We start from the raw sequence: 26,887 nt of genomic DNA, 5'->3' as shown, positions 1-26,887 counted from the left end.
AGACTCTGAATAGGGCAACTCTCTCCCTCTCCCTCAGCAGAAAGTCACAGCATGGTTAAAAAACGGGATCTTTTATGATTTTCTCATAATAAATAAAAAAGGACATGCAAGTCCTCCAAACTATTTTCCATTTCTCTATAGGGGGGGGGCCTAAATCTTTCTTGTTCTTTAGTTGATCACATGTCAAAAAGGCAAAGCATTTACTATGAACTCGCCTAAAAAAATATACACTTGGAGAGTACTATCATCATCTGCATGTAAATATTCCTTGACTCTAAGGGCTCGCTCACACTGTCGTATAACACGGCCGAATGCTATGTGATGTTTTATCAGATAGGACTCGGCCCTATGTTATATTATGGGAAAGTGCAGATCTGCGATTATTGGCATGAGAAAATAATCTCATTCGATATTCGGACCATGTGCACCCATACAAGTCTATGGGTGCACGTAAAACATTGGACTGCACTCGGATGTCATCCAAGTGCAGTCCGATGAACACTCACAGAGACTATGGAGAAGATGGAGAAATTAAGTTCTCCATCTTCTCCATATCTGTGCTGCGAGAGAATCAGATCACACTCAGTTGAAGCTCTGACAGAGTTTGAGCCGAGTGTCATTAGCATAATTGGCCCTATTCTCTTGCACGAGAGAATATATGGCTTAGTGAGTGGACCCTAAAACTGAATAGTAGTTAGTGACGGACAGGCACCTCACAAGCGGGATCCATGTAGCTCTCAGATGTCATGTAGGTAGGGCTTCATTCCATGGGGTAGGGCTTAATTTCAAGGTATATAAAAAAAAATGGACTTCAAATAAAAATTAAATGAACACAAAAAGCACTAATTGAATTATTTTTTTCGTATTTATGTTTGCAGCCCCTTTAAAAACCCTTTGAGGACCAAGGCACATATATGTCCCATAGTTTTAAACTGGAAAAAAATTTGATTGAATAAAATTTAAGGTCCTCCAAGGTTTAAGTAGGTCATAAATTCATATGAATACTTGCTCATACAATTGCACATGCCAAAAGATGAAGAAGAACAGAATCAAAAATATGACATTAAGTGGAGCACTTACAGGTATTCAAGGTGAAAGAGACCCGCAAAGGCATCGTCTCGAATGACAGTAAATGAGTTAGAATTCAGCAAGCTGAAAATGAAGACAGCAGGTTAGAAGAGAACCAGACTTTATGGTGCTCAGAATTAGTCAAGCAGAATTTATTGACTGCTCTTGCAAAGCACTGAGACTCCCGCTGTGTATAGACGGCGCCGTGCGGCCTCCCGCTGTGTATAGATGGCGCCGTGCGGCCTCCCGCTGTGTATAGATGGCGCCGTGCGGCCTCCCGCTGTGTATAGATGGTGCCGTGCGGCCTCCCGCTGTGTATAGATGGCGCCGTGCGGCCTCCCGCTGTGTATAGATGGCACCGTATAGATGGCTACGTGCGGCCTCCTGCTGAGTTTACGTGTATAGATGGCTACATGCGGCCGCACAGCGCCATCTATACTCAGCGGGAGGCCGCACGTAGCCATCTATACACAGCGGGAGGCCGCACGGCGCCCCCCCCAGACAGCAGGAGGTCGCACAGCGCCATCTATACTCAGCGGGAGGCCGCACGTAGCCATCTATACACAGCGGGAGGCCGCACGGCGCCCCCCCCAGACAGCAGGAGGTCGCACAGCGCCATCTATACTCAGCGGGAGGCCGCACGTAGCCATCTATACACAGCGGGGGGCCGCACGGCGCCATCTATACACAGCAGGGGGGCGCACGGTGCCATCAATACACAGCGGGGGGGCGCATGGCGCCATCAATACATAGCGGGTGGCCGCACGGCGCCATCAATACACAGCGGGGGGCCGCACGTAGCCATCTATACACAGCGGGGGGCCGCACGTAGCCATCTATACACAGCGGGGGGGCCGCATGGTGCCCCCCCCAGAGACAGCAGGAGGCCGCACGGCGCCAACTATACTCAGCAGGAGGCCGCATGCAATCACGCACACACACAAACATATACAGACATATACATACACGCATAAACACATTTGAAACACAAAAATACAAATAAACAGACATCACACAATGATATCTGCCCATACACACACACACACACACACAGACTCACCATCCCCCGGCTCCATTCCTCCTGCCTGCTCTGACCTCTCCGTTGCAGCAGTGCAGGGCGCGCACTGCGTGACGTCAGAGCTAGGAGACAAGGCCGCGCACAGGGCCGTGTCTCCTAGCAGTGACGCGGCCGGGCCAGCACACAGGGAAGTTAACTGCTGCAGTGCTGGCCCGGCCGATGAAGAAGTAGCGGCGGCCGCTGCTGGGGGAGCGGTCCGGGGCCCCCCCTCCCACCACTGCGACTGGTATGTGCCGTGGCGGCCCCCACATATAATGAGGGCAATCCGGCATTAGACACCCCGCCCGGAGCCGCGGGTCCCCTGCAGGCCCGGGCCCCCGGGCGGTAGCCCGGATTGCCCTCATTATAATCCGCCTATGGTAACAGCTGTAGCTGGACGTTTGGCTCATAGCCCAATGTCGTGCAGATGCCTTCTGATGGTTGGTGTAGTCACACTGTTTCACTTGTTATATGACATCCAATCTCACTTGCAGAACACAATGGATCACTATGCACAAGTCTTCTAATCTGAAGACACCACATGAGCAACACAATGAAGATGCCTTCAAAAGGAAACGCCACACCTGTCCTACTCCTGGAATTATAGTGTAGGGTGGCATTATGTACAGTAGCTGGACCCCTCTAGTCTTCATTCCAGGTGCATTGCAGCTCATTAATATGGTCAATGGAATCAGTGTCCATTTCTCCAAAGTGTTCCAGGAGCCATGTTCCAACACGACAATGTCAGGCTGCATATTGCTTGTGCTACTGTGAGCAGCCTGCATGGCCTAAAGCTGATCACATGGCGGCAGCGTCTCCAGACTTGTCTCCCATCGAGCACATTTGAGTCGTCATTGTTATTGGTCGGTGATTACACAGGAGCTGCCAGCAGGGGATCTTGATGATTTGAAGTGCATTCAGCAGCAGAACCTTCCTCAGATGACCATTAATAATCTCAGTGACAGCACCTGAAACTGGAAGTGCCGGGATCTCTGCTAGTTGTGACGCTTATACTCCAGATTGAATTAATTGAGATATTTTGAACATTCTGTTTCCTTTTTTTAACACGTCTATCCATTCTGTGATTTCTGTAAATCAATGACTTTTCCTTCTTGGTGTCGCATTTTCAATCTTGAGGAGTGTATTTTAAATATTGGAAAAAAATCTATATATATTTTGTATAAAAAACAAACAGTAAAGTTATACTTTCTGCTAACGTAAGTCAGTAATTCTTCTGTAATCTGCGCCTTGTTTGGAGCGGTTTTATCTTCTCTGTACTTTGTCCCAGTAATGATTACGCTGTATAAATATAATATTGTTTGTAGAACACGTCTCGTCACATCTCCCATTCAGACTTTATACTTCAGGACGATCAACACAGGATATTTCATTGGGCATCTGAGCTTTATAAATGCTTAATGTGCGTTATTTTATTACAATTTCTCAAAATACAGCAGTAATTCATTTTACTCACTTATATAGCGCCATCATATTCCGCAGCGCTTTACATACGTTATCATTGCTGTCCCCATTGGGGCTCACAATCTACATTCCCTATCAGTCTTTGGAATGTGGGAGAAAACTGGAGAACCCAGAGGAAATCCACGCAAACACGGGGAGAACATACAAACTCCTTGCAGATGTTGTACTTGGTGGGATTTGAAATCAGGACCCCAGCGCTGCAAAGCAACAGTGCTAACCACTGAGCCACCGTGCTGCAGTCAATAATATTTTACATCAAGTAAAAAATATTTTTCAGTATTTCAACATTGCAATGGTGTAATTCTTCATTTCACCTGTGGGAGTGCTGCAGGGAAATTAAGCATTTGCATTAGACTATGCTACTGTTATAGTAAAATTCAATTAATGTGATATGATAAGTTCTAAATTTTGGGGGATCCTGGATTATTTTAGAGCCAAAAAAGTAAATAAAGCTTACCTGTAAGGGCCGCCATAAATATTAGATGGCCGTCGGCCAAACGATGCTTAGGCGGATCGTTCGGCCAACAGCCACCTAAACCAACAATCCCATACACAGTAGTGCTCATTCGGCCGAGCGCTCCTGTGCGCTCTACGAAAAAGCCATCAGATGACGCATCAGCCGGCAGCTTATCTCAGGAAGATCAATGCAGTCGGCAGTCTGAAGTCAGACATGTCCAATCGACATCTCTTCCGACCATTAGTGGACCCGCGCTCCCATACACATTAGACCATTGGACGTACCTGTCGATAATGGAGTTTTCATGCGACATTATTCTAATCTGTATGTGGGCCTTAAAATTCAAGGATCTCAAGGACAGTTACCCACAACTGTCCTAATATAATATCCACTACCACTTAAATTTTAGGGTCAAACTGATTCATAAAAAAAAAAAACAGGAGGACAATTGTATGACCGCATAGTCTTAAACATTATAGGGTCCTAGACACAACACAGCCCATTGGATCCAGCAATTAAAGGCGGCAAAATCTTGTGTTTCTATAGTGGGATGATGGCCCCCATTAAAAAATTTTCTATGGTGGGCTCAAGGTAGTTCAGTCTGATCCTGTCAAATTATGGAATCATTTTACATTACACTGTGGTTTTGCATCTAAGGGTTATGTTCATACGTGATGTTTTTGCAGTGTTTTTCTGCGTGCTTTTTAGTGTAGGAAAAAAATCGATGTGTTTTACAGCACCAGGAAACGAAATGTTTTGGAAAATCTCGTTTACAAGCTGCGGTCATTGTTTTTGTTGTTTTTTTTTTTTTTTTCGGCTGTTGGGCGTTTTTTTCTAATTCCAAAGTCCAATTCTTTTAGCGTTTTTACCGCGTTTTTCAGTTTTCACCCATCCAAAAAAAGAAAATGCACGTGAGAATTCTTGAAAAATGCGTGAAAAATACATATACTATATGTAGCATTTTTCCTGTCAACATTCCTGTCTTTGGTGCAGAAAAATCCGCAGCAAAAATACTGCGTGTGAACATACCCTAGTGGTTTGTTTTATGGCCCATTCAATAAATAATTTTTAATTTCTTTTCAGAGATCATATATTTTCCTAGTCTGGCTGCTCAGTTCAGTTTATATTACCCGTGAATCAGGTAAGTGGATGAATTATCATCTATTTACTTTTTTTAAAGACTATAAAGAGAATCTGTCAACGGGTGAAAAATGTCCAGTTTATGCCCTTATTTTATTACTATACGGTTCCAAAGATAAAGATTTATGATCTTTACAATTTATTGTTTTTACTGATAGGGAGGTGAGGTGCCTAAAAAACAAAAACGCATTTACATTTTGATATACTAGATTTTTACAGATGTGGTTGATATGACATATGTCTTTTTTATTTCTTTATTTTAAAAAGGGGAAGTTGATTCACATTTGAATTTTCTGTATTTTTAAAATCTCAGGGGCCTTGAACATGCGATTGTCTGGGCACTTATAATACCGCAGTATTGAAATACTATATATAGGACAAATTGTGGTCTTCTATGAAGTTCAGACTGTGGCTTAGCTTCACAGGAGAGCCACAATGGCAGTGATGGGGGACTTCAAATGCAAAGGTGCTCTTAACAAAATTATAGAAAAAGTAATCCTTAACTTGGCAAGCGGTACAATACTTTACATGAATACAGTACCAGAACCACCACCAGTACATAAAAAACATCACCAAAACCATCATCAGTATATGTATACAGCACCAGAACCACCATCACACAGCGATTTAATTTCAATGTCATGTCAGCCCCCGCCATATACACTTGTATTGCATGAACCTTCAATTCCCAGTATGTCCTTATTATTAAGGATATGCTGTCTCTTGTTACCAGCCATGATCAGACTATTTACCATACAGGAACCACAGTACTGATGACATGTAGGCAGTATCACAAATACATATTTACATCAAGGTGCCTTATAGGTGACATCTTCTCTGATTGAAGTTGTTTTCTTCCTTTTCTTCTTCATCTGGTCCAGATGCAATATTGACTTTTCACATCCACAGTTTGTCTAAAAATGACTTCCTCCTCCTCCGCCTTCTGCTGCACATTCCAACTCTGTACCCTTAAAAATACCTGAAAAAATAATTGTTCCTCATTGTGCTCCCTATGCAAAGTATGTTCACTACACTGTCCTTCTCAAGGTACAGTGTCTCTACTATCTTCTCCTCTAAAATATTGCCTACACACTGTTAACCTTTAAGAATTAAAACCGCCACACTGTCCGTTTTTATGAACTATATACACCACACTACCCACTCTTATGAACTATAACCACCATACTATCCACCCTTATGAGCTACAACTCCAATACAGTCACCCCTTATGAACTACACCTTCCACACTGTTTCACCTTATGAAATAAAACTGCCACACTGTCCACCCTTATGAACTATAACTACTACACTGTCCTCCTTTCTGAGCTATAACATCCACACTCTTCCCTATTATGAACTATAACCACCACACTTAAAAAATAATAACTGCCTCATTGTCTTCCCCTATGAACTATAATGGCCACATTTCTTCCTTTATGAACTATGGCCTCCACACCATCCCCACTTTTCGTTGTTGCCCCTCTTCTGTTTCAGTTCACGCTGTTCCTATCTCCACACTGTAACCCCTCATGCTGCTATCTTTCCACAATATCTCCACACACTATACTCCACCAACGTTGCCCCCTCTCCATACAGTTCTCCCCACACTATTCCCTCTATGTTGCCCTCTATATATACTGCGCCCCTTTTCACACTGTCCACACTCACACTGTCCTTAGCTCTACAATTTTACTTCCAACAATGCCCCTCTCCATACTATGCCCTCATGCTGTTCCACTACTCACTGCTCACTCTCCATACTGTGCCCTCATATGGTCACCACACACTACTACCCACTCTCCATACTGTGCCCCCTCCTCAAACTGTCCACTCCCCATACTGTGCCCTCACACTGTCCCCCCACGCTGCCTCTTCTCTACACTTTGCCCCCTCCTCACATTTCTCCCTCTCCATTCTGTGGTTCCTCTCACATTTCATTCTTCAACTCCCCCTCAGAAATAATAAAAGTCCCACATATCTTTGGCTTCATAGAGGAGCAACTATCTTCCCACTGTCTTCACTTATTGAGCAGCACAGCAGTGACAGGAGCAGCATGATGAGGTGACGTCATGAGGATGTTGCACGTCGCCTCTGCCCCAGCAGAACTGGTGCTCATTTCATCAATTATCTTCTCATCTAAATGACACACATAAAATGTAATGCAGACAGCAAAGAATCAGCGTTCTACCAATTCTCTGAACCAGATGTCAGTTTAACAACCGGTTTGATAACTGATCGGATCTCATCACTGGGCTGAGGCAATATGCTGCCCCTTGAAGAAGACACCTCAGACCACCGCTTGAGGCGAGATGCCCATCCCATCTCATGGCAGAAGCATTCCTGAGTCATACCTCAAAACAACTGACACCTATAAGTAATGCTGGACAATAATCAGTAAGACTTTTTTTTTTTTTACATGAAAGCATTTTTGGGGTAATGCAATATTTTTTTCATAATATATCTAAAAATCAATACTGAAATATTTTTCATATTTTTTTTAATTCTCTGGATTATGTTTTTTTATTCTCTTTTTACCTTGATTCTGTGTCTGAACAGCTGCAAAGAGATTCGTTTTACAGCAGTGACAGGAAAAAGCAACTTATTAAAGGGATGCCTTTGTCCATAGGGACAGAAGAAACTAAAAATGTCTGCCTGTCGAAAGGGGTTGGTGGCCAATAAGAAAATATTATGAGAATTTTTAGCATCTATAGTGATATGGAAAAATTAAGAAATACCTCATCAATTGTCTTTCAGAAATATCTTTAAAATAAGAGTTAACCAATAGTCATAGTGTGATGATAGATTCTGTTAGTTGGGGAATAAATACAAAAACTGCACCATTAAAAGAAAAAGAGAAAAACTCCTCCACCTCCATGTGGAGCTCATCATAGAACTGTATTACTTTGAAGTTTATAGTTCACTTTGTATCTGTCAAATCCCAAAAGAAAAGTTCTCACAATTCACAGAGAAGTTTTTGTTAATTTTGCAGATGTGGAAATTGAAGTTGGGCCGGTGGAGTACGGGAAAAGTGTAACACTAAAGTGTATTCTACCTCCGCCCATTACTGCCGGGCAAGTGACATGGACAAAGGTTGTAGACGGCAGAGAAACCACTGTAGCCACGTATACGTCAGACTCCGGAGCTGAAATCAGTGAAGGCTACAAGGATCGTGTCTAGATGAGCACTTCAGGCCTAAACGAGACGGCGATCACGGTTAATAAAACCAGCATTCAGGATGAAGGTTGCTACCGATGTACTTTTACTTCCTTCCCTGAAGGGTCAATAATGAAAGAAGTCTGTCTTACTCTTCCTGGTAAGATTTCCAAGAGTTTTCCAAAATTTTGCAAACTTTTATTCTTTTTATACTATTTTTGTTTTTTTTCTGAAAAAAAATCCAAACACATTTAAGTAGCATTAGATGAGAAAAAGATGGCTGATTCCAAACAGAAACAGTGCCACTCCAGTCCAAAAGTTTTTTTCTAGAAAGTGCAAAACCAAATATGGGCCAAGCCCAGGAATGGCGCCATTTCTAGAAGATGGTAACTATCTTAGTCCGATGGATGAGAGTTTTGGAAAATTTAAAGGAGTTTGTCACTACTTTTCAAATAAACCCCATTTGGCCTGGGGAGGGACGGCTGTAACAAAATAAAAAAAAAATTTTTTTCTCACCTTACTGAGGAGCGCCGCTCCTTTGCCCCTTGCAGTTGTGTCCTCCACATCAACATATTGGGGGAGGGCTTCCGTGATGGCTGCAGCCAATCAAAATCGTGATGGAATGAGAAGGCTGATTGGCTGCAGGCAGCACATGACGTCCTCCTGTGGATGTTGATGCCAGTACGTTGGCGGGGGACATAGTTGGGAGAGCAGAGTGGCACTCTTCAGGGAGTTGAGAACAAGTTTTTTTTGTAACTTTTCTTATTTCCTCCATAATTTTATATTGTATTATTGAGTCGATAAGGAGATTTTTCTCACTACAGCAAACTATTGATATATGATTTTAGGGCATAGCTTATGAATATGATAATGGTAAGGGGGTCGCTTGTTTGAGACCCCTTTTGTGATCCAAAGTAACAGAAAAAAGATTCAGCTTGTTCATGTACACGAGGGATTTCTGAAGCCAAATATATGGTTAACAGTTGATCGATGAGCCTGCTTCATTTGTAGGACTATTTTCCCTAAAACAACCAAGTTAATTTGTAACTTTTTTGTCTATAATTTGTTTTATGTTTGTAATTTTTCCAATTTTTCCATTTTACGTATATATTTATATATATTTATATATAAAAAGTTAAAACTTCACTCTTCACTGTCTCCACAGGCGAGGTGTTTATTGAAAAACATCACAGGGTGAGACTCCTTCAACCCGTGACCCTGACGTGCATGAGCAGAAAAATATCTAGGGATGAAAAAAAAATAGTCACGCAGGTATTGTGGCAGAAAAATGACGAAAACATCGCAATCTACAATTTCATTTTAAAGGAACACATTGAGCCAAAATATCAAGGATTCCTCAGTCTGACGATGGAAGACAAGGACACGTCTGTCCTCACCCTGTCCAGGGTTAACGCGAGCGATGAAGGAAAGTACAAATGTCTATTCAACGTGTTTCCTGTAGGATCGGCTGCAGCGGAGACGTCCTTACAAGTTTACGGTAAGGAAAACCACACAAGAGGGTTTCTTAAATATATTTTAATATATTTTTGCTTTTTTTTAAAAAAAAATATGTAAAATAGTTAAGGTCATACAAACTCCACAACCAATTTTTGTACAAAATTACAAAATTTAAATTTTTTTTTCCAGAATTAAAAAAATCCTATAAATGTATTATATCAATGAAAAAAATGTGTAAAGGTGAATAAAGACTTTGAATAATTTTTAAGAAATACGTTCACATTTTTAAGACCCTGTAGTGACAAAAAAATTATGATAATTTCCTTTAATGAAAAATGTGAATGAAGATTCTTCCTCTGCCGTCATTCCTCAAAAAAATGCTATTTTGGAAGGATCTTTTGATCAGAGCTCCACTCCTGATGCTGCTATTAAAAACTGATGTCGGCTGTGTAACACAGCCAGCGTCTATCACATAAGGAGAGAGTTCTGCTACTTACATCCCTCCCTACTTACACACGGTGGTCCCCAGCGCTGATGAATATGTACGGGATTTTACGGGTGGTCCACTGCTTTTAATTTAAGATTAAAAATTGGCACATGGTGCTTCTTTTAAAAAAAAAACAAAAACATATACTCAACCACAAGTCTTCTACTGCTCATCCATAATGAAGCTCTCATAGTTTCTTCTTTGGGCAGATGATCATCAGATGATCAGATGATTGGCTTCAGTGGTCTCATCGTGTCTGATTCAGAAGATAGTCTCTTAGCTCTTTCTTCTAGCTGGGATGGAAGGTGACCACCGCAGCCAATCAGTGGCATCTAGTTGGCTTCATTGACCACTTGATGCCGTGCAGGAAGAGGGGACCAATCTGAGACCAATAGGTGAGTGTTTTTAGATTAAGACAACTCTGAGCCCCTTTTTGACCTAATTAAATATAGTGGACAACTCCCTTAAATGCCCCCACTAACACATCTGTCAAAAACAGTTTTAAAAATAGAACATTTTGTGTTGGGCTCCAGGATCCCTAAGTTTTTCTTGACCATTCGTCATAACGACTTGTCCACACTCTCCAGACTCCAATACTCAAGTTTCTGTTTGTTCTTCTAGAGCCTTTGAACGTAACAGCGTTGAAGGATCATGAAAATGGGCATCTTAAAATAACATGTGTGGCCCGTAGTTGGCCTCGTCCTGTGATTTCTTGGGTGGATGTAGATGAGGGAACCCTCAATGGCACCAGCAATGATGGATTCCTGACGGTTACAAGCTGGGTACTGATAAGAAGTCCGGACACTCAGCAGATAAAAATGCCAAAATGCAAAGTCATCTACTCAGGAGAAGAATCCATATTTGATGTGTTTCCAGGTAAGGAAGGGAAAACCACAAAATCCCATACAGATCATCTCATATCATATAAAGGGGTCTGGCAACAAAACGATGCTGCTATGCCTACAACTGTGTGACTACCACTGATGGTTCTCCATGTGTCACCACCAGCAACGACCCTATTTCTAGCTAACAGTCTGAGCTTCTGGCAGCTGCTGAGCTAATATGACATATATTAACCCCTTCACGACATGTGTTGTATATGTACGGTCCATCTCGTGTCTCCCCCTTTGATGTAGGCTCCGGCTATGAGCCCGCATCTTTCCCGGCACATGACAGCTGATCTGATCAGCCCTTAACACTAATGGGTGGAATCGCAATCCACCTGCAGCTGTTAACATGTTAAATGCCTCTGTCAGTCTCTGACAGCGGCATTTATAACATGGCCGCGTGCCGGAAGCGCGTCACTAGTCCCGCCCATCGGGCAAGTGAGCGTTCTTGCTACACACAGCAGGGCTGAAGCCCAGATATGTGTAACACAGGCGATCGGATGATCGCAGCTTCTAGTCTCCCAATGAGATTATTGCAGCAAATGAAAAGTAAAAAAAAAAAAAGTTTTAAAAATATTAAAAAACTTAAAAAAATATAAAAGTTCAAATCAGCCCCCCCCCCCTTTCGCCCCATTCAAAATAAAACAATAAGAAAAAAAACACATACGCATATTTGGTATCGCCGCATTCAGAATCGCCCGATCTATCAATATAAAACAAGAATTAATCCAATCGGTAAATGGCGTAACGAGAAAAAAAAATCAAAACTCCAGAGGTTTTTGGTCGCTGCAAGATTGCAATAAAATGTAATAACAGGCGATCAAAACATCAGATCTACCCCAAACATGGTATCACTGAATACATCAGTGCGCAAAAAATAAGTCCTCACCTGGCCCCAGATCCTGAAAAATGAAGACTACGGGGTCTCGGATAATGGCGCCATTTATATATATTTTTTTTAACAAACTTTGATTTTTTTTTCTATATAAGTTTGGTGTCTATGTAATGCAGGTGCCGGAATGCAACGCAGAGAGACACAAGGCGAGAACAGTCAGAGATGTTTGTAAACAGTTTTATACAACAGGTATACTGAAACAAGGGATTAGCAACAAGGGTAATGAACAGTGGTTTGAAATATCAGAAAAATACGAAATTTCTCAAAATAAGGCGCAGTCTCTTAAAATAAGGCGCAGTCTCTTAAAGTAAGGTGATGCCCTCAAGCATGAGGAGCACCACACAAGTTCTTTAACCGTGAATTTGGCCCTAGCGGGGGTCACCGGTTATTCCCGCTAGGCCGTGAGTCTCTTTCCGGATAAATTCAATTAAATCACGTTGTGCTACTTTAGCCCCAACCGTTCCCCTCCCAACCTGAGTACCTAAACCCAATTGTCCCCGGTACCGTGGGTGAGCAGTGGAAGTGACGGCCCTGCTCACGTATGCAGCTCCTCTCTGCTTGGCCGTTGGAGGCAGTCTCTCAAGCCGTGGATAGGGGGGTCCAGGCCTCGTCTGTCGGCGGGCGACGTCGGGTTCCGCGAACTCACTCAGCACCGCGATCAGGTTCCTAGTATCCTCAGCAGGCACAGCACTCGGGTCACAACTGTGAGGGATCTGGAGCTCTTTTATCGGTGCCCGGCTGGAGCACCTCTCAGGCCTCTGGATTTGGCCTGCCACGCGGGGTTTCTCAGTATGCAGGGAGCACGTCTGCTCCTCTCTGCTGCTTGGCGCCAAAGACCCCTCAGGTTTGTCGCGCTGGCCTCTTATCTCTCTGAACTCCTTCCTGGAAATCACCTGATCGGGTCCAGTATCTGAACCTGCTCCCCCTGCAACTTCCTTTGTATATTTTGGTTCCACTTGACTGTATCTGGCCAGTAGATGGCAGTCTCGCTCCATCCTTGAAACGTCATGTTGAAGTTCTTTTACAATCTTTCTTGCCCGTTCTACATTCCTCCCTCCTTTTTGCTCGCCAGTCCTCGGGCGAGTGGACTCCTCGCAGAATTGATGTCTCCTTCCAGGCAGTGCAAGCTCAGACAGGAGTTGGGCACACTCCTGCGTTTTCTGTTGGATTCGAGACCAGATAAACTCTTCCTGAGCATACCGGTTAGGAGGAATTCCGGCATTAGCCCGCTCAGTTCTGCGGGGCTATTCTTGCGGAGGAGACTCCGGGAGATCCGAGGAATCAACTACTGGGGATTGCAAATCATTTCCTGACTCATTCTGAGTTCCACTCGGGAGTGGCACCAACGGTTCTGACGGGCCCAACTGCATTGTGGCCCACCCTTCTTCATCCCCCAAGGTTCCTGTATGTGGCACTTCAGCCAACACGTCTGAGGGCCCAGCCCCGTTACAGACTTCTGCTTCAGAGGAGCAAGGTCGCAACATATTACGGTGCAACACCCTGGATGTCGCGGCATCATCCCCTTCGGGCCTAACCTCGTAGACGGGGTTGTCTGGGTGAACCTTCTTCACCACCCGATATGGTATTGCCTCCCAAAGATGGTCCAGCTTACTCCCAAATCGTTTAGCCCTCACCAGCACTCGGTCTCCTGGCTGAAGCGATCCACCTGTGGTCGGGGGCCGAACTGCATGCTCTACTTCCTGAAACTTCTGAGCAACCAGTCTTCTCACGGTATGGAGTCGACGTTGGTGTTCTCGAATCCAGGTACTTGGGCTACTGCCCGGACCGGGGTCTTCTGAGTCTAGCTCCAGTTCGGTGATTTCTCGGCCACTTCTTCCAAACAGCAACATGTAGGGGGTGTAGCCGGTGGTTGCATGAACTCGATTATTATACACCCACACCAGCTCGGACACGAATTCGGGCCACTTCATTTTTTTGTCCGTTTCCAGTGTTCGCAACATTTGCAGCAGGGTTCGGTTAAAGCGCTCGCATGCACCGTTCCCTTGCAGGTGGTAGGGCGTTGTCCGGGAACGGTCGATCCCATAGATGCGGTATAGCTCATCCATCACTCGTCCATGGAAGCAGGCTCCCTGGTCAGAATGTATTCGCTTCGGGCACCCATAAATCCGGATGAAATCTTGACAGATGGCCTTGGCTGCGGCTTCTGCCGTCTGATCTTTAGTGGGCGTCACTACTGCGAACTTGGTGAAGTGATCAGTCATGACTAAACAGTGTCCATAGCCGTTGTATGAAGTTCCTACCATCAAGTAGTCAATCATCAAGACTTCCAAGGGGGCAGAAGTCCGGATGGTCTGAATGGGAGCTCTTTACTCCGGGGGCTTGTTCAACTCACACTGGCGACATGTTCGGCAGACCCCCTTGACTTCTTGTCGCAGTTGAGGCCAATACACCAGCAGTTGCAACCACCGGAAGGTCTTTTCTACTCCGAAGTGAGCACCTCTTCTATGAGCTTCTCGGGCTAGCTGTGTTACTAGCGTTCCTGGAACTACCACTTGCCAGGTAACATCAAACTCTCGAGGCAGCTGGATTCTTCGGCATAGCAAGCCGTCCTTCAGGAGGAGTCTCTCCCACTGGCCTAGGATTTGTAGGGTAGTTGGAAGTGAAGCGGCTCTGGTTTCCTGGTCGGGTCTCTGATTAAGGGCGACCCATTCTCTCAACTGCTAGCTCCGGGTCGTATTGCTGCAGATGTATCCATTCGTCTCTTGAACGGCCCAGAATCTGAGTGGGCCTCGGCTCCTCTCTGGTCTCTTGGGCGTCGACCACAGCAGAGGCGAACTGGCTGAAATCCGGGATCTCGTCGCCTTCGAGTTCCTCATCTCTGTCCTTCTTCGGCCCCGCCTGAGTGACCCGGGACAGGGCATCTGCATGTGTGTTCAGGGCCTTGGACCAAATAGGCGATTTTATACTGGAATTTGGACATCCTTGTGACCCACCGCTGTTCTAACGCGCCCAGTTTGGCATTCTCCAAGTGGGCCAAAGGGTTGTTATCTGTCCGCACTTGCACTTCTGACCCTGACAAGTACTCAGCAAATTTTTCGGTAATGGCCCACACCAGTGCCAGTAGCTCCAGCTTAAACGAACTGTAGTTGTCCGGATTCTTCTCCGTATCTCGGAGTGACCTGTTGGCATATGCGATCACTCGCTCTTTCCCTCCTTGTACTTGAGCCAGCACTGCTCCCAGCCCATGCAAGCTTCCATCAGTGTACAACATGAAAGGCTGCGAAAAGTCAGCGTAGGCCAGAATTGGGGCATCTGTTAGCGTCATTTTCAATGCTCGGAATGCCTCTTCTTGTCGTGGGCCCCACTGAATGGGCTGCCGCTTGGCTCCCCCGGCTGTTCCTCTCAGCAGTTCATTGAGCGGGATCGCAATCTTAGCGAAGTCTTTAATGAATCTGCGGTAGTATCCAGCAAGCCCCAGGAACGCCCTTAGTTCCCTTAGATTGGCGGGCGTGGGCCACTTCTGCACGGCAGCTACTTTCTCCGCAGTGGGGTGCACCCCTGCACTGGACACAGTGTGCCCCAGATATTCAATTTCTCGTTTGAAGAGACGACACTTACTAGGCTTAATTTTCAGGCCGTGCCTTTGTAGCCGTTCTAACACTTGTTCCAATCGGCGGAGATGATCCTCAAACGTAGCGGAATAGATAATTATATCGTCCAGATATATTAAAGTGGCTTCAAAGTTGAGGTCCCCCAAGCATCTCTCCATCAGCCGTTGGAAGGTTCCTGGTGCATTTGTTAGTCCGAACGGCATTCGATTGAACTCAAACAGGCCCATAGGGAGAACAAAAGCTGTCTTCGGACGATCCTTCTCAGCTACTGGGACCTGCCAATAGCCACTGGCCAGGTCGAGGGAGGAGAAGAATTTGGCGCTCCCTAGTGCAGAAAGAGACTCTTCAATTCGGGGGAGTGGATAGGAGTCCCGTACTGTACAGGCATTCAGCTTTCGATAGTCTACGCAGAATCTCAGGGTACCATCCTTCTTTCGGACCAGCACGATCGGAGCCGCCCAGGGGCTCTGGCTTTCACGGATAACCCCGTTCCGCAACATGTGGGCCAACAGCTCTTTCACCTCCTTGTACATTTGAGGCGGGATCTGCCGATATCTCTCTCGGATGGGAGCAGTATTTCCGGTGGGTATTTCGTGCTGAATGTCCCGAGTGCACCCGAAATCATCTTCATACTGTGCAAACACTCCCTGATATCGCTGTAGAAGTTGTTCGATCTGCCTTACTTGTCCAGCAGAAAACTCAGTCAGGTTAGCTTCCATTTCTTCCAGGAGGTGGCGTGGGGTCCATGGTTTTCCTTCCACAGGTGCCAGCCCTATAGCGTCAGCTCTAGTAAGGGCCTCCGGCATTATGCACACTCGCGCCATCTCTTGTCGGGGCAACAACTGTAAACTGGTGCCACTTAAATTGATGCAGCGCACGGGTACTCGACCGTGCCGCACGGTGGCCAGAGTTCGAGCAATCAGGAGTCCAGAGGGCGCTTCTTCTCCCTCTATTGGTTCAACTTGAATGTCCACGCCCTCTAAGGACACATGTGCCAGCACCGGCAAAGTGAGTACAGTCTGTCCCACCGGCAGTGTCATTGTGGCTTCGGGCGGTATCGATACCTTACCAAGGTACAGGGAGGTAGTGGGCAACTTTTGAATCTGACTGACCCGCACGAGGTGCTGGAACACTCTCTTGTTAGCTGGGTCTCGAGTGGCGCGGGTCCAGTTGTTTTTGCTACAGCCCTCAGCCAGGAACTGTCCAACTTCTTTCAGCACATTCATGCCCAGGGTTACAATGGGCCCATCGCCTCCGGGCCCGGTGGTCAGTACGATCCCTTTTCGACCGAGGTCCTTTCCACACGCCCACACGGACATCCATACTACTCCCGCTACTGGGATAGGTAGTTGATTAGCCGCCACCAGTTTGACAGTGGCTTCCCGGCAGGAACGAGCGACTTCAGGAAAGTGACTTTGGAAGTACGTCTCAGGCATAGTGGTCACTTGAGACCCGGTGTCCATCAAACAGCGGATCCGCTGCCCATTGAATTCAGCCCAGATAATGGGCCTCTCAGAGACAATGTCTTCAGAGCTCCCTCTTCTACTCTCTGAAGCTCGAGACCCCACGGTATGCTCCACAACCGTGGGGCATTTTAGTTTAACGGCTGTCCCCTCCTCCTCCTTTCTCGGTTGGGACAGTCTTTGGAGATATGCCCCCTATCTCCGCAGGTCCAGCACTCCGGTCCTCGTTCTGCCGATAGGTTGGGTACATGTCGTGCTGGGGCCGGATAGGAACGTCTTTCTCGTTCTGGTCTCCGTCCGCGTTGAGCAGTACGGTCCGTCGGCAAGGGGGCAGTAGGAGTCTTCCTAATAGCATTCAGCTCACCCCGAATGTCTCGAATTTCCTGACGTATTTCCCGTACCCAATCAGGCTCTTGTTTGGTGAATCCAGGAGCAATTGCCTCATGACTTCTAACTGTGGCTTTGAGAACAGGAACTTCTCTCTCCAGGACTCTAGCTTCAGCCCCTACCTCCAGGAAGCCCATATCAGGGCTCAATCGCAGCCGCTCCTTCAGGATCTGCCTCAGGGAAGGGTCTTTCAAGCCAGCAATCAGTTGATCACGCAACACCTCATCCAATGGTCCCAGTCCTCGGTTCCCATCTCGAGTTTTCTTAGTGATATGGGCCGTCACTTCCTGTAATGCATTAACATACTGATTTACTGTCTCATTTTCCCCTTGGACCCGCTGAAACAACCGTAAGCGCAAGTGTCCCAAATCTGTAGTGTCACCGTGCATGTCCTCTAGAATTTTAATCACTTTATCCACGGTGTCACGGCCCCCAGGTGGGCGGTACATCACAGTCTGTCGGGCCTCTCCATCAAGAGTTAGGAGGGCCAGCTCCGCCTGGGCTAGAGGGTCAAGGGGATACATACGTAGCATACTTCTCAGTCTTTCTGCCCAGTCCCAAAGTGACATGCCATCCCCTGTAAACTTGGGAAGATGGCTGAGTATAGCCCCCAGGGGTATATGGCTCCGGCTGGACCCAACCACAGACTGATCCGCCATCTCTGCGTCTGAATGTTGCATCCTGCCGACTACGCCAAATGTAATGCAGGTGCCAGAATGCAACGCACAGAGACACAAGGCAAGAACAGTCAGAGATGATTGTAAACAGTTTTATACAACAGGTATACTGAAACAAGGGATTAGCAACAAGGGTAATGAACAGTGGTTTGAAATATCAGCAAAATACAAAATTTCTCAAACTAAGGCGCAGTCTCTTAAAGTAAGGTGATGCCCTCAGGCATGAGAGACACCACACAAGTTCTTTAACCGTGAATTTGGCCCTAGCGGGGGTCACCGGTTATTCCCGCTAGGCCGTGAGTCTCTTTCCAGATAAATTCAATTAAATCACGTTGTGCTACTTTAGCCCCAACCGTTCCCCTCCCAACCTGAGTACTTAAACCCAATTGTCCCCGGTACCGTGGGTGAGCAGTGGAAGTGACGGCCCTGCTCACGTATGCAGCTCCTCTCTGCTTGGCCGTTGGAGGCAGTCTCTCAAGCCGTGGATAGGGGGGTCCAGGCCTCGTCTGTCGGCGGGCGACGTCGGGTTCCGCGAACTCACTCAGCACCGCGATCAGGTTCCTAGTATCCTCAGCAGGCACAGCACTCGAGTCACAACTGTGAGGGATCCGGAGCTCTTTTACCGGTGCCCGGCTGGAGCACCTCTCAGGCCTCTGGATTTGGCCTGTCACGCAGGGTTTCTCAGGACGCAGGGAGCACGTCTGCTCCTCTCTGCTGCTTGGCGCCAAAGACCCCTCAGGTTTGGCGCGTTGGCCTCTTATCTCTCTGAACTCCTTCCTGGAAGTCACCTGATCGGGTCCAGCATCTGAACCTGCTCCCCCTGCAACTTCCTTTGTATATTTTGGTTCCGCTTGACTGTATCTGGCCAGTAGATGGCAGTCTCGCTCCATCCTTGAAACGTCATGCTGAAGTTCTTTTACAAGGTTTCTTGCCCGTTCTACATCTACGAACTCATAATGACCTGGGGAATCAAAATGGCAGGTCAATGTTAGCATTTAGTGAACATGGTAAAACAAAAAAATAATAAAGCAACTGTGGAATTGCACTTTTTTTTGCAATTTCACCAAACTTGGATTTTTTTTTCCAATTTTCCAGTACACGATATGGTAAAACCAATGGTGTCGTTGAAAAGTACAACTTGTCCCGTTAAAAAACAAGCCCTCACACGGCCATATTGACCAAAAAATGAAAAAAGTTTTGGCTCTGAGAAAAAGGGGAGCAAAGAAAAGAAAGCGCAACAATGGAAAAGGGACGTGGCATGAAGGGGTTAAGAGGGTTCCACTTTAATGTATTGCTGGCTTCAAATATATACATAAAATTTGGAATAATATCCCCAAAATGCAGTTCATGTGCCTTCTTATTCCTGATAGCACGTCCGCTCCTGGGTACCACTGGTTCAAAGTTGCCTTAGGAGTGTTGGGCAAATTCGAGTCACCGCTTAAAGGGAATGTGCTGCCAAAAAATGACCTGCTGTTTAATTACAGGTTTTTATGTGAATTGCATTTATTTTCAAGTTTGCGCCAATTTTAATTTTTTTTTTCAGTTTTTCATATCAATAGAAATATTAAAAATACAGAAATCCACTAGATCAAACGCTAGATTTCCACTTCCTGTTCTGAAAAGATTACTTTCAGCAGTCTCATAGTTATAACAGTCAGGATTACAATAAAAAAGTGATATCTGCATGCTGCGAGTGGCTACGATATTCAGATGACGCACACCCATACAAGTCTATGGGTGTGTGTGAAACATCAGACTGCACTCGGATGTCATCCGAGTGCAGTCTGATGTATGCTCACAGAGACAATGGAGAAGATGGAGAAATTAAGTTCTCCGTCTTCTCTGTGAATGTGATACATTTATCTCATGCGAGAGAATCAGATCACAAAAAGATGTCACTCGGATCAAACTCTGACAGACTCTGATCATTAGCATAATCGGCCTGATTTTCTTGCATGAAAGAACATGAGGCAGTGTGAGCAGACCTGAAAACAAGGACGGATAAGACCTCTATATACAGTAGATATCACAGGATCCACCATTCACAAAAGGTGATGTCACAGCTCACCTCCTCCTGTACAATGACTGATAACACCTCTATATACAGTAGATAACACAGGATCCACCATTCACAATAGGTGATGTCACAGCTCACCTCCTGCTCCTGTACAATGACTGATAACACCTCTATATACACTGTGTTCCAAATTATTATGCAAATAATATTTTCTCAGATTTTCCCAAATTACCTATATGAATTGCAGTCATTGTAATTTTCCAGTCAAATAACTATTAGAGTACAATTGAAAGGTTTTTGTACAAACTGCCTATGATAACAGGATATTTTTAAAAAAATAAAAAACTCAAACTGCACTCAAAATGCATGTTCCAAATTATTATGCACAGCAGAGTTTTCAACCTTTTCATTTTAATAAAGAACAAAAAAATGGTCATTTTTGCAATTATAAGCATTAGCAGGTTATTACACACTGAAATCAAACAGTTTTCAACTCAAAACTTTATTCTAGGTGATGTTACATTTGCACATAGGACCCCTTGTTGGAAAGGAGCTTCTGAACTCTCTCGTCCATTGAATTTGTCAGGTTTTGGATGGTTTCTGCTTCAATTGTTTTGCATGAGGACAGAATACCCTCCCAGAGCTGTTGCTTAGATGTGAACTGCCTCCCGCCATCATAGACACTCCTTTTGATGATGCTCCAGAGGTTCTCAATGGGGTTGAGGTCAGGGGAGCATGGGGGCCATAAAAGGGGACAAACATAAGTTTGTCCCCTTTTATGCCCATATCAGCCAGACATGCAGATGTGTTATGTGCAGCATGAGACAGGGCATTATCATGCATGAAATGATCTTGCTGCGGAATGCACGGTTCTTCTTCTTGAACCATGGCAGGAAGTGCTGTTTGAGAAACTCAACATACATTATGGAGTTCATCTTTACCCCTTCAGGGATCCTAAAAGGGCCGACAATCTCTCTCCCCATGATTCCAGCCCAAAACATTACTCCACCTCCTCCTTGTTGGCGCTGTAGCCGTGTTTGCATGGGGTGTCCATCAACCAGCCATCCTCCACTCCATCCATCTGGACCATCGAGATCATTTCATGCATGATAATGCCCCGTCTCATGCTGCACATAACACATCTGCATCTCTGGCTGCTATAGGCATAAAAGGGGACAAACTTATGGTGTGGCCCCCATGCTCCCCTGACCTCAACCCCATTGAGAACCTCTGGAGCATCATCAAAAGGAGTGTCTATGATGGCGGGAGGCAGTTCACATCTAAGCAACAGCTCTGGGAGGGTATTCTGTCCTCATGCAAAACAATTGAAGCAGAAACCATCCAAAACCTGACAAATTCAATGGACGAGAGAGTTCAGAAGCTCTTTTCGAACAAGCGGTCCTATGTGCAAATGTAACATCACCTAGAATAAAGTTTTGAGTTGAAAACTGTTTGATTTCAGTTTGTAATAACCTGCTAATGCTTATAATTTCAATAATGACCACTTTTTTGTTCTTTATTAAAATGAAAAGGTTGAAAACTCTGCTGTGCATAATAATTTGGAACATGCATTTTGAGTGCAGTTTGAGTTTTTTATTTTTTAAAAAATATCCTGTTATCATAGGCAGTTTGTACAAAAACCTTTCAATTGTACTCTAATAGTTATTTGACTGGAAAATTACAATGACTGCAATTCATATAGGTAATTTGGGAAAATCTGAGAAAATATTATTTGCATAATAATTTGGAACACAGTGTACAGTAGATAACACAGGATCCACCATTCACAATAGGTGATGTCACAGCTCACCTTCTCCTCCTGTACAATGACTGACAACACCTCTATATACAGTAGATAACACAGGATCCACCATTCACAATAGGTGATGTCACAGCTCACCTCCTCCTCCTGTACAATGACTGATAACACCTCTATATACAGTAGATAACACAGGATCCCCCATTCACAATAGGTGATGTCACAGCTCACCTCCTCCTCCTCTTGTACAATGACTGATAACACCTCTATATACAGTAGATAACACAGGATCCCCCATTCACAATAGATGATATCACAGCTCACCTCCTCCTCCTGTACAATGACTGATAACATCTCTATATATAGTAGAAAACACAGGATCCCCCATTCACAATAGATGATATCACAGCTCACCTCCTCCTCCTGTACAATGACTGATAACACCTCTATATACAGTAGATGACACAGGGGACCAACCATTCACACAATAGGTGGTGTCACAGCTCACCTCCTCCTCCTCTTGTACAATGACTGATAACACCTCTATATACAGTAGATAACACAGGATCCTCCATTCACAATAGGTGATGTCACAGCTCACCTCCTCCTCCTCCTGTACAATGACTGATAACACCTCTATATACAGTAGATAACACAGGATCCACTATTCACAATAGGTGATGTCACAACTTACCTCCTCCCCCTTCCTTCACAATGACCTTTTTTTAAGATTAGGGCATGCTTACATTAAAAGCTCAGGAGGCATACTCTATATCCCAACATGATCTGAGTTCATTTCTGCTCATGTGCATTTGATTAGGTGATTTAATAAGGCCTAGTGGAGAATGTGAAAATTGTAATATTTTTTAATATAGTGAAGTATAATGTCCATGGAGTCATTCTCATTGCAGACCTCTCCTTTCTTACACAACCGCACTCATTTCCTAGTAAATTTCTGCTAAAACAAATGAAATTAGTTCTAAAATACAAACAAAACAGCAAACCGCATGAGAACATCTTAGCGTATGTACACACAGTTTTAACTCTGCAACTTTTTGCGCATGTGATAGCAGGAAAAACTCTGCCTTAATCACCTGCGGTTTTTATGCGTTCAATGGAATTGGTAAAGAAAACGCTAAAAAAATTAACATGCTTTTGAATCGTAGTTACACTGAACCCCCACTAGGTGGCATCAGAGTTTTAAATGAATCCTACCGCTGACTGAGTGCAGCAACCTAGCAGACTCACGGAATAAAGTGAACTGGTGTCTGGTGTCGATACGGGGGTCAGTGCCCATATTAGATGCCAAGGCTGGTTCCGTGGTCCGTGTCACAAGATGGCAGCCACAGATAGTACCGGCCGCATAAGTCTTGGTGTGGGTATTAAAGAATATTCAACAGACATCACCATGTGCAATTATCTGCAGGGAGGGTAAGTCCATGTGTAATGTGTGGGTATATATATGTATATATGTATCTATGTCTAATATGTTTGTATAGAGGTGTGTAATATGTCATGTCTGCAGTATATTTGTGTACATATGTGTACATGTATTTAGTAGATCCATGTAGTCTCATGGGTTCATATGTGGCATTTCAGCTCCATTACAAGTTTGGGAAAGACCCGATGTGGTGGGGCTGAAGTGCCACATGTGAACATGTAGGTGAATAAATACATGTAATGATGTCTATGGTGCGGCTGTTCTTGTCCTGCACCCACCTGTGATACAGAGCGCTGCCTAAAGGGAACCTGACAGATAATACATGCCACTCCGTCCACAGGTGCCGGCCGCTTCATCCACAGGTGCCGGCCGCTCCGTCCACAGGTGCCGGCCGCTTCATCCACAGGTGCCGGCCGCTCCGTCCACAGGTGCCGGCCGCTTCATCCACAGGCGCCGACCGTTCAATTCACAGGCGCCAGCCGCACAGTCCATAGGTGCCGGCCGCTCCATCCACAGGTGCCGGCCGCTCCGTCCACAGGCGCCGACCGTTCAATTCACAGGCGCCAGCCGCACAGTCCACAGGTGCCGGCCGCTCCATCCACAGGTGCCGGCCGCTCCATCCACAGGTGCCGGCCGCTCCATCCACAGGTGCCGGCCACTCCGTCCACAGGTGCCGGCCGCTTCATCCACAGGTGCCGGCCGCTCCGTCCACAGGTGCCGGCCGCTTCATCCACAGGCGCCGGCCGCTCCGTCCACAGGCGCCGACCGTTCAATTCACAGGCGCCAGCCGCACAGTCCACAGGTGCCGGCCGCTCCATCCACAGGTGCCGGCCGCTCCATCCACAGGTGCCGGCCGCTCCATCCACAGGTGCCGGCCGCTTCATCCACAGGTGCCGGCCGCTCCATCCACAGGTGCCGGCCGCTCCATCCACAGGTGCCGGCCACTCCGTCCACAGGTGCCGGCCGCTTCATCCACAGGTGCCGGCCGCTCCGTCCACAGGTGCCGGCCGCTTCATCCACAGGCGCCGGCCGCTCCGTCCACAGGCGCCGACCGTTCAATTCACAGGCGCCAGCCGCACAGTCCACAGGTGCCGGCCGCTCCATCCACAGGTGCCGGCCGCTCCATCCACAGGTGCCGGCCGCTCCATCCACAGGTGCCGGCCGCTTCATCCACAGGTGCCGGCCGCTCCATCCACAGGTGCCGGCCGCTCCATCCACAGGTGCCGGCCACTCCGTCCACAGGTGCCGGCCGCTTCATCCACAGGTGCCGGCCGCTCCGTCCACAGGTGCCGGCCGCTTCATCCACAGGCGCCGGCCGCTCCGTCCACAGGTGCCGACCGTTCAATTCACAGGCGCCAGCCGCACAGTCCACAGGTGCCGGCCGCTCCATCCACAGGTGCCGGCCGCTCCATCCACAGGTGCCGGCCGCTCCATCCACAGGTGCCGGCCGCTTCATCCACAGGTGCCGGCCGCTCCATCCACAGGTGCCAGCCGCTCCATCCACAGGTGCCAGCCGCTTCATCCACAGGTGCCGGCCACTCCATCCACAGGTGCCGGCCGCTTCATCCACAGGTGCCGGCCGCTTCATCCACAGGTGCCGGCCGCTCCGTCCACAGGTGCCGGCCGCTTCATCCACAGGTGCCGGCCGCTTCATCCACAGGTGCCTGCCGCTCCGTCCACAGGCGCCGGCCGCTCCGTCCACAGGCGCCGACCGCTCCGTCCACAGGTGGCGGACGCTTCATCCACAGGTGCCGGCCGCTCCTTCCACAGGCGCCGGCCGCTCCTTCCACAGGCGCCGGCCGCTCCGTCCACAGGCACCGACCGCTCCTTCCACAGGCGTCAGCCGCTCAGTCCACAGGCGCTGGCCGCTCCATTCACAGGCTCCGACCTCTTCATCCACAGGTGCTGGCCACTCAGTCCACAGGCACCGGCCGCCTCATCCACAGGTGCTGGCCACTCAGTCCACAGGCACCGTCCGCTTCATCCACAGGTGCTGGCCACTCAGTCCACAGGCACCGGCCTCTTCATCCACAGGTGCTGGCCACTCAGTCCACAGGCACCGGCCGCTTCATCCACAGGTGCTGGCCACTCAGTCCACAGGCACCGGCCGCTTCATCCACAGGTGCTGGCCGCTCCGTCCACAGGTGCCGATCGCTCAGTCCACAGGCGCCGGCCGCTCCGTCCACAGGCGCCGGCCACTCCGTCCACAGGTGCCGACCGCTCAGTCCACAGGCGCCAGCCGCTCAGTCCACAGGTGGCAGCTGGTCCATCCACAGGTGCTGGCCACTCCATCCACAGGTGGCAGCTGCTCCATCCACAGGCTCCGGTTGCTCCATCCACAGGTGCCGGCCGCTCCATCCACAGGTGCCGGCTACTCCATCCACAGGCGCCGGCTGCTCCGTCCACAGGCGCCGGCCGATCCATCCACAGGTGCCGGCCGATCCATCCACAGGTGCCGGCTGCTCCTTCCACAGGTGCCGGCCGCTCCATCCACAGGTGCTGGCTGCTCCTTCCACAGGTGCCAGTCGCTCCATCCACAGGCGCCGGCTGCTCCATCCACAGGTGACGGCAGCTCCGTCCACAGGCGCCGGCTGATCCATCCACAGGTGCCAGCCGCTCCTTCCACTGGTGCCGGTCGCTCCATCCACAGGCGCCGGCTGCTCCATCCACAGGTGACGGCGGCTTCGTCCACAGGCGCCGGCTGCTCCGTCCACAGGCGCCGGCCGATCCATCCACAGGTGCCGGCCGATCCATCCACAGGTGCCGGCTGCTCCTTCCACAGGTGCCGGCCGCTCCATCCACAGGTGCTGGCTGCTCCTTCCACAGGTGCCAGTCGCTCCATCCACAGGCGCCGGCTGCTCCATCCACAGGTGACGGCAGCTCCGTCCACAGGCGCCGGCTGATCCATCCACAGGTGCCAGCCGCTCCTTCCACTGGTGCCGGTCGCTCCATCCACAGGCGCCGGCTGCTCCATCCACAGGTGACGGCGGCTTCGTCCACAGGCGCCGGCTGATCCATCCACAGGTGCCAGCCGCTCCTTCCACAGGTGCTGGCCGCTCCATCCACAGGCGCCGGCTGCTCCATCCACTGGTGCCGTCCGCTCCGTCCACAGGTGCCAGCTGCTCCTTCCACAGGCGCCGGTTGCTCCTTCCACAACGCCAGCCCCTCAATCCACAGGCGCCGGCTGCTCCATCCAGAGGTGCCGGCTGCTCCTTCCACAGGCACTGACTGGATGATCAGTATAGGGCAGCAGGAGAAGCTGAACTCCGTATGTACAAAGTATCTAGCTTCCCATCATGGAGGGAGTTCATAGCCGTAAATGTCTCCTCTACTTCCTGACCCACAGCGATCTGTATGATCAGAAGTGGAAGCATAAAGCGATGTGTGTTTAGTAAGCACACACATACACAGCACTGCTTACCTTTACACTTCCAGGTTTTTGTTATCATTTACGTCTAAGGTGGACTCTCAGAATCAATCTCACTGG

The 26,887-nt window shown here is 47.6% G+C and overlaps 1 pseudogene; it reads left to right on the top strand.

Moving 5' to 3' along the window:
• LOC141239266 (neural cell adhesion molecule 1-like) overlaps positions 1-26,887 on the top strand; it is a 56,149-nt pseudogene that overhangs the window by 5,917 nt on the left and 23,345 nt on the right.

This window comes from Phyllobates terribilis, unplaced genomic scaffold, assembly GCF_046119375.1.
Source record: "Phyllobates terribilis strain yellow unplaced genomic scaffold, ASM4611937v1 Scaffold_2__4_contigs__length_985480577, whole genome shotgun sequence".
Classification (NCBI taxonomy): Eukaryota; Metazoa; Chordata; class Amphibia; order Anura; family Dendrobatidae; genus Phyllobates; species Phyllobates terribilis.
The sequence above is the reverse complement of the archived record's forward strand: the minus strand, read 5'-3'. Positions and strand labels throughout refer to the sequence as shown.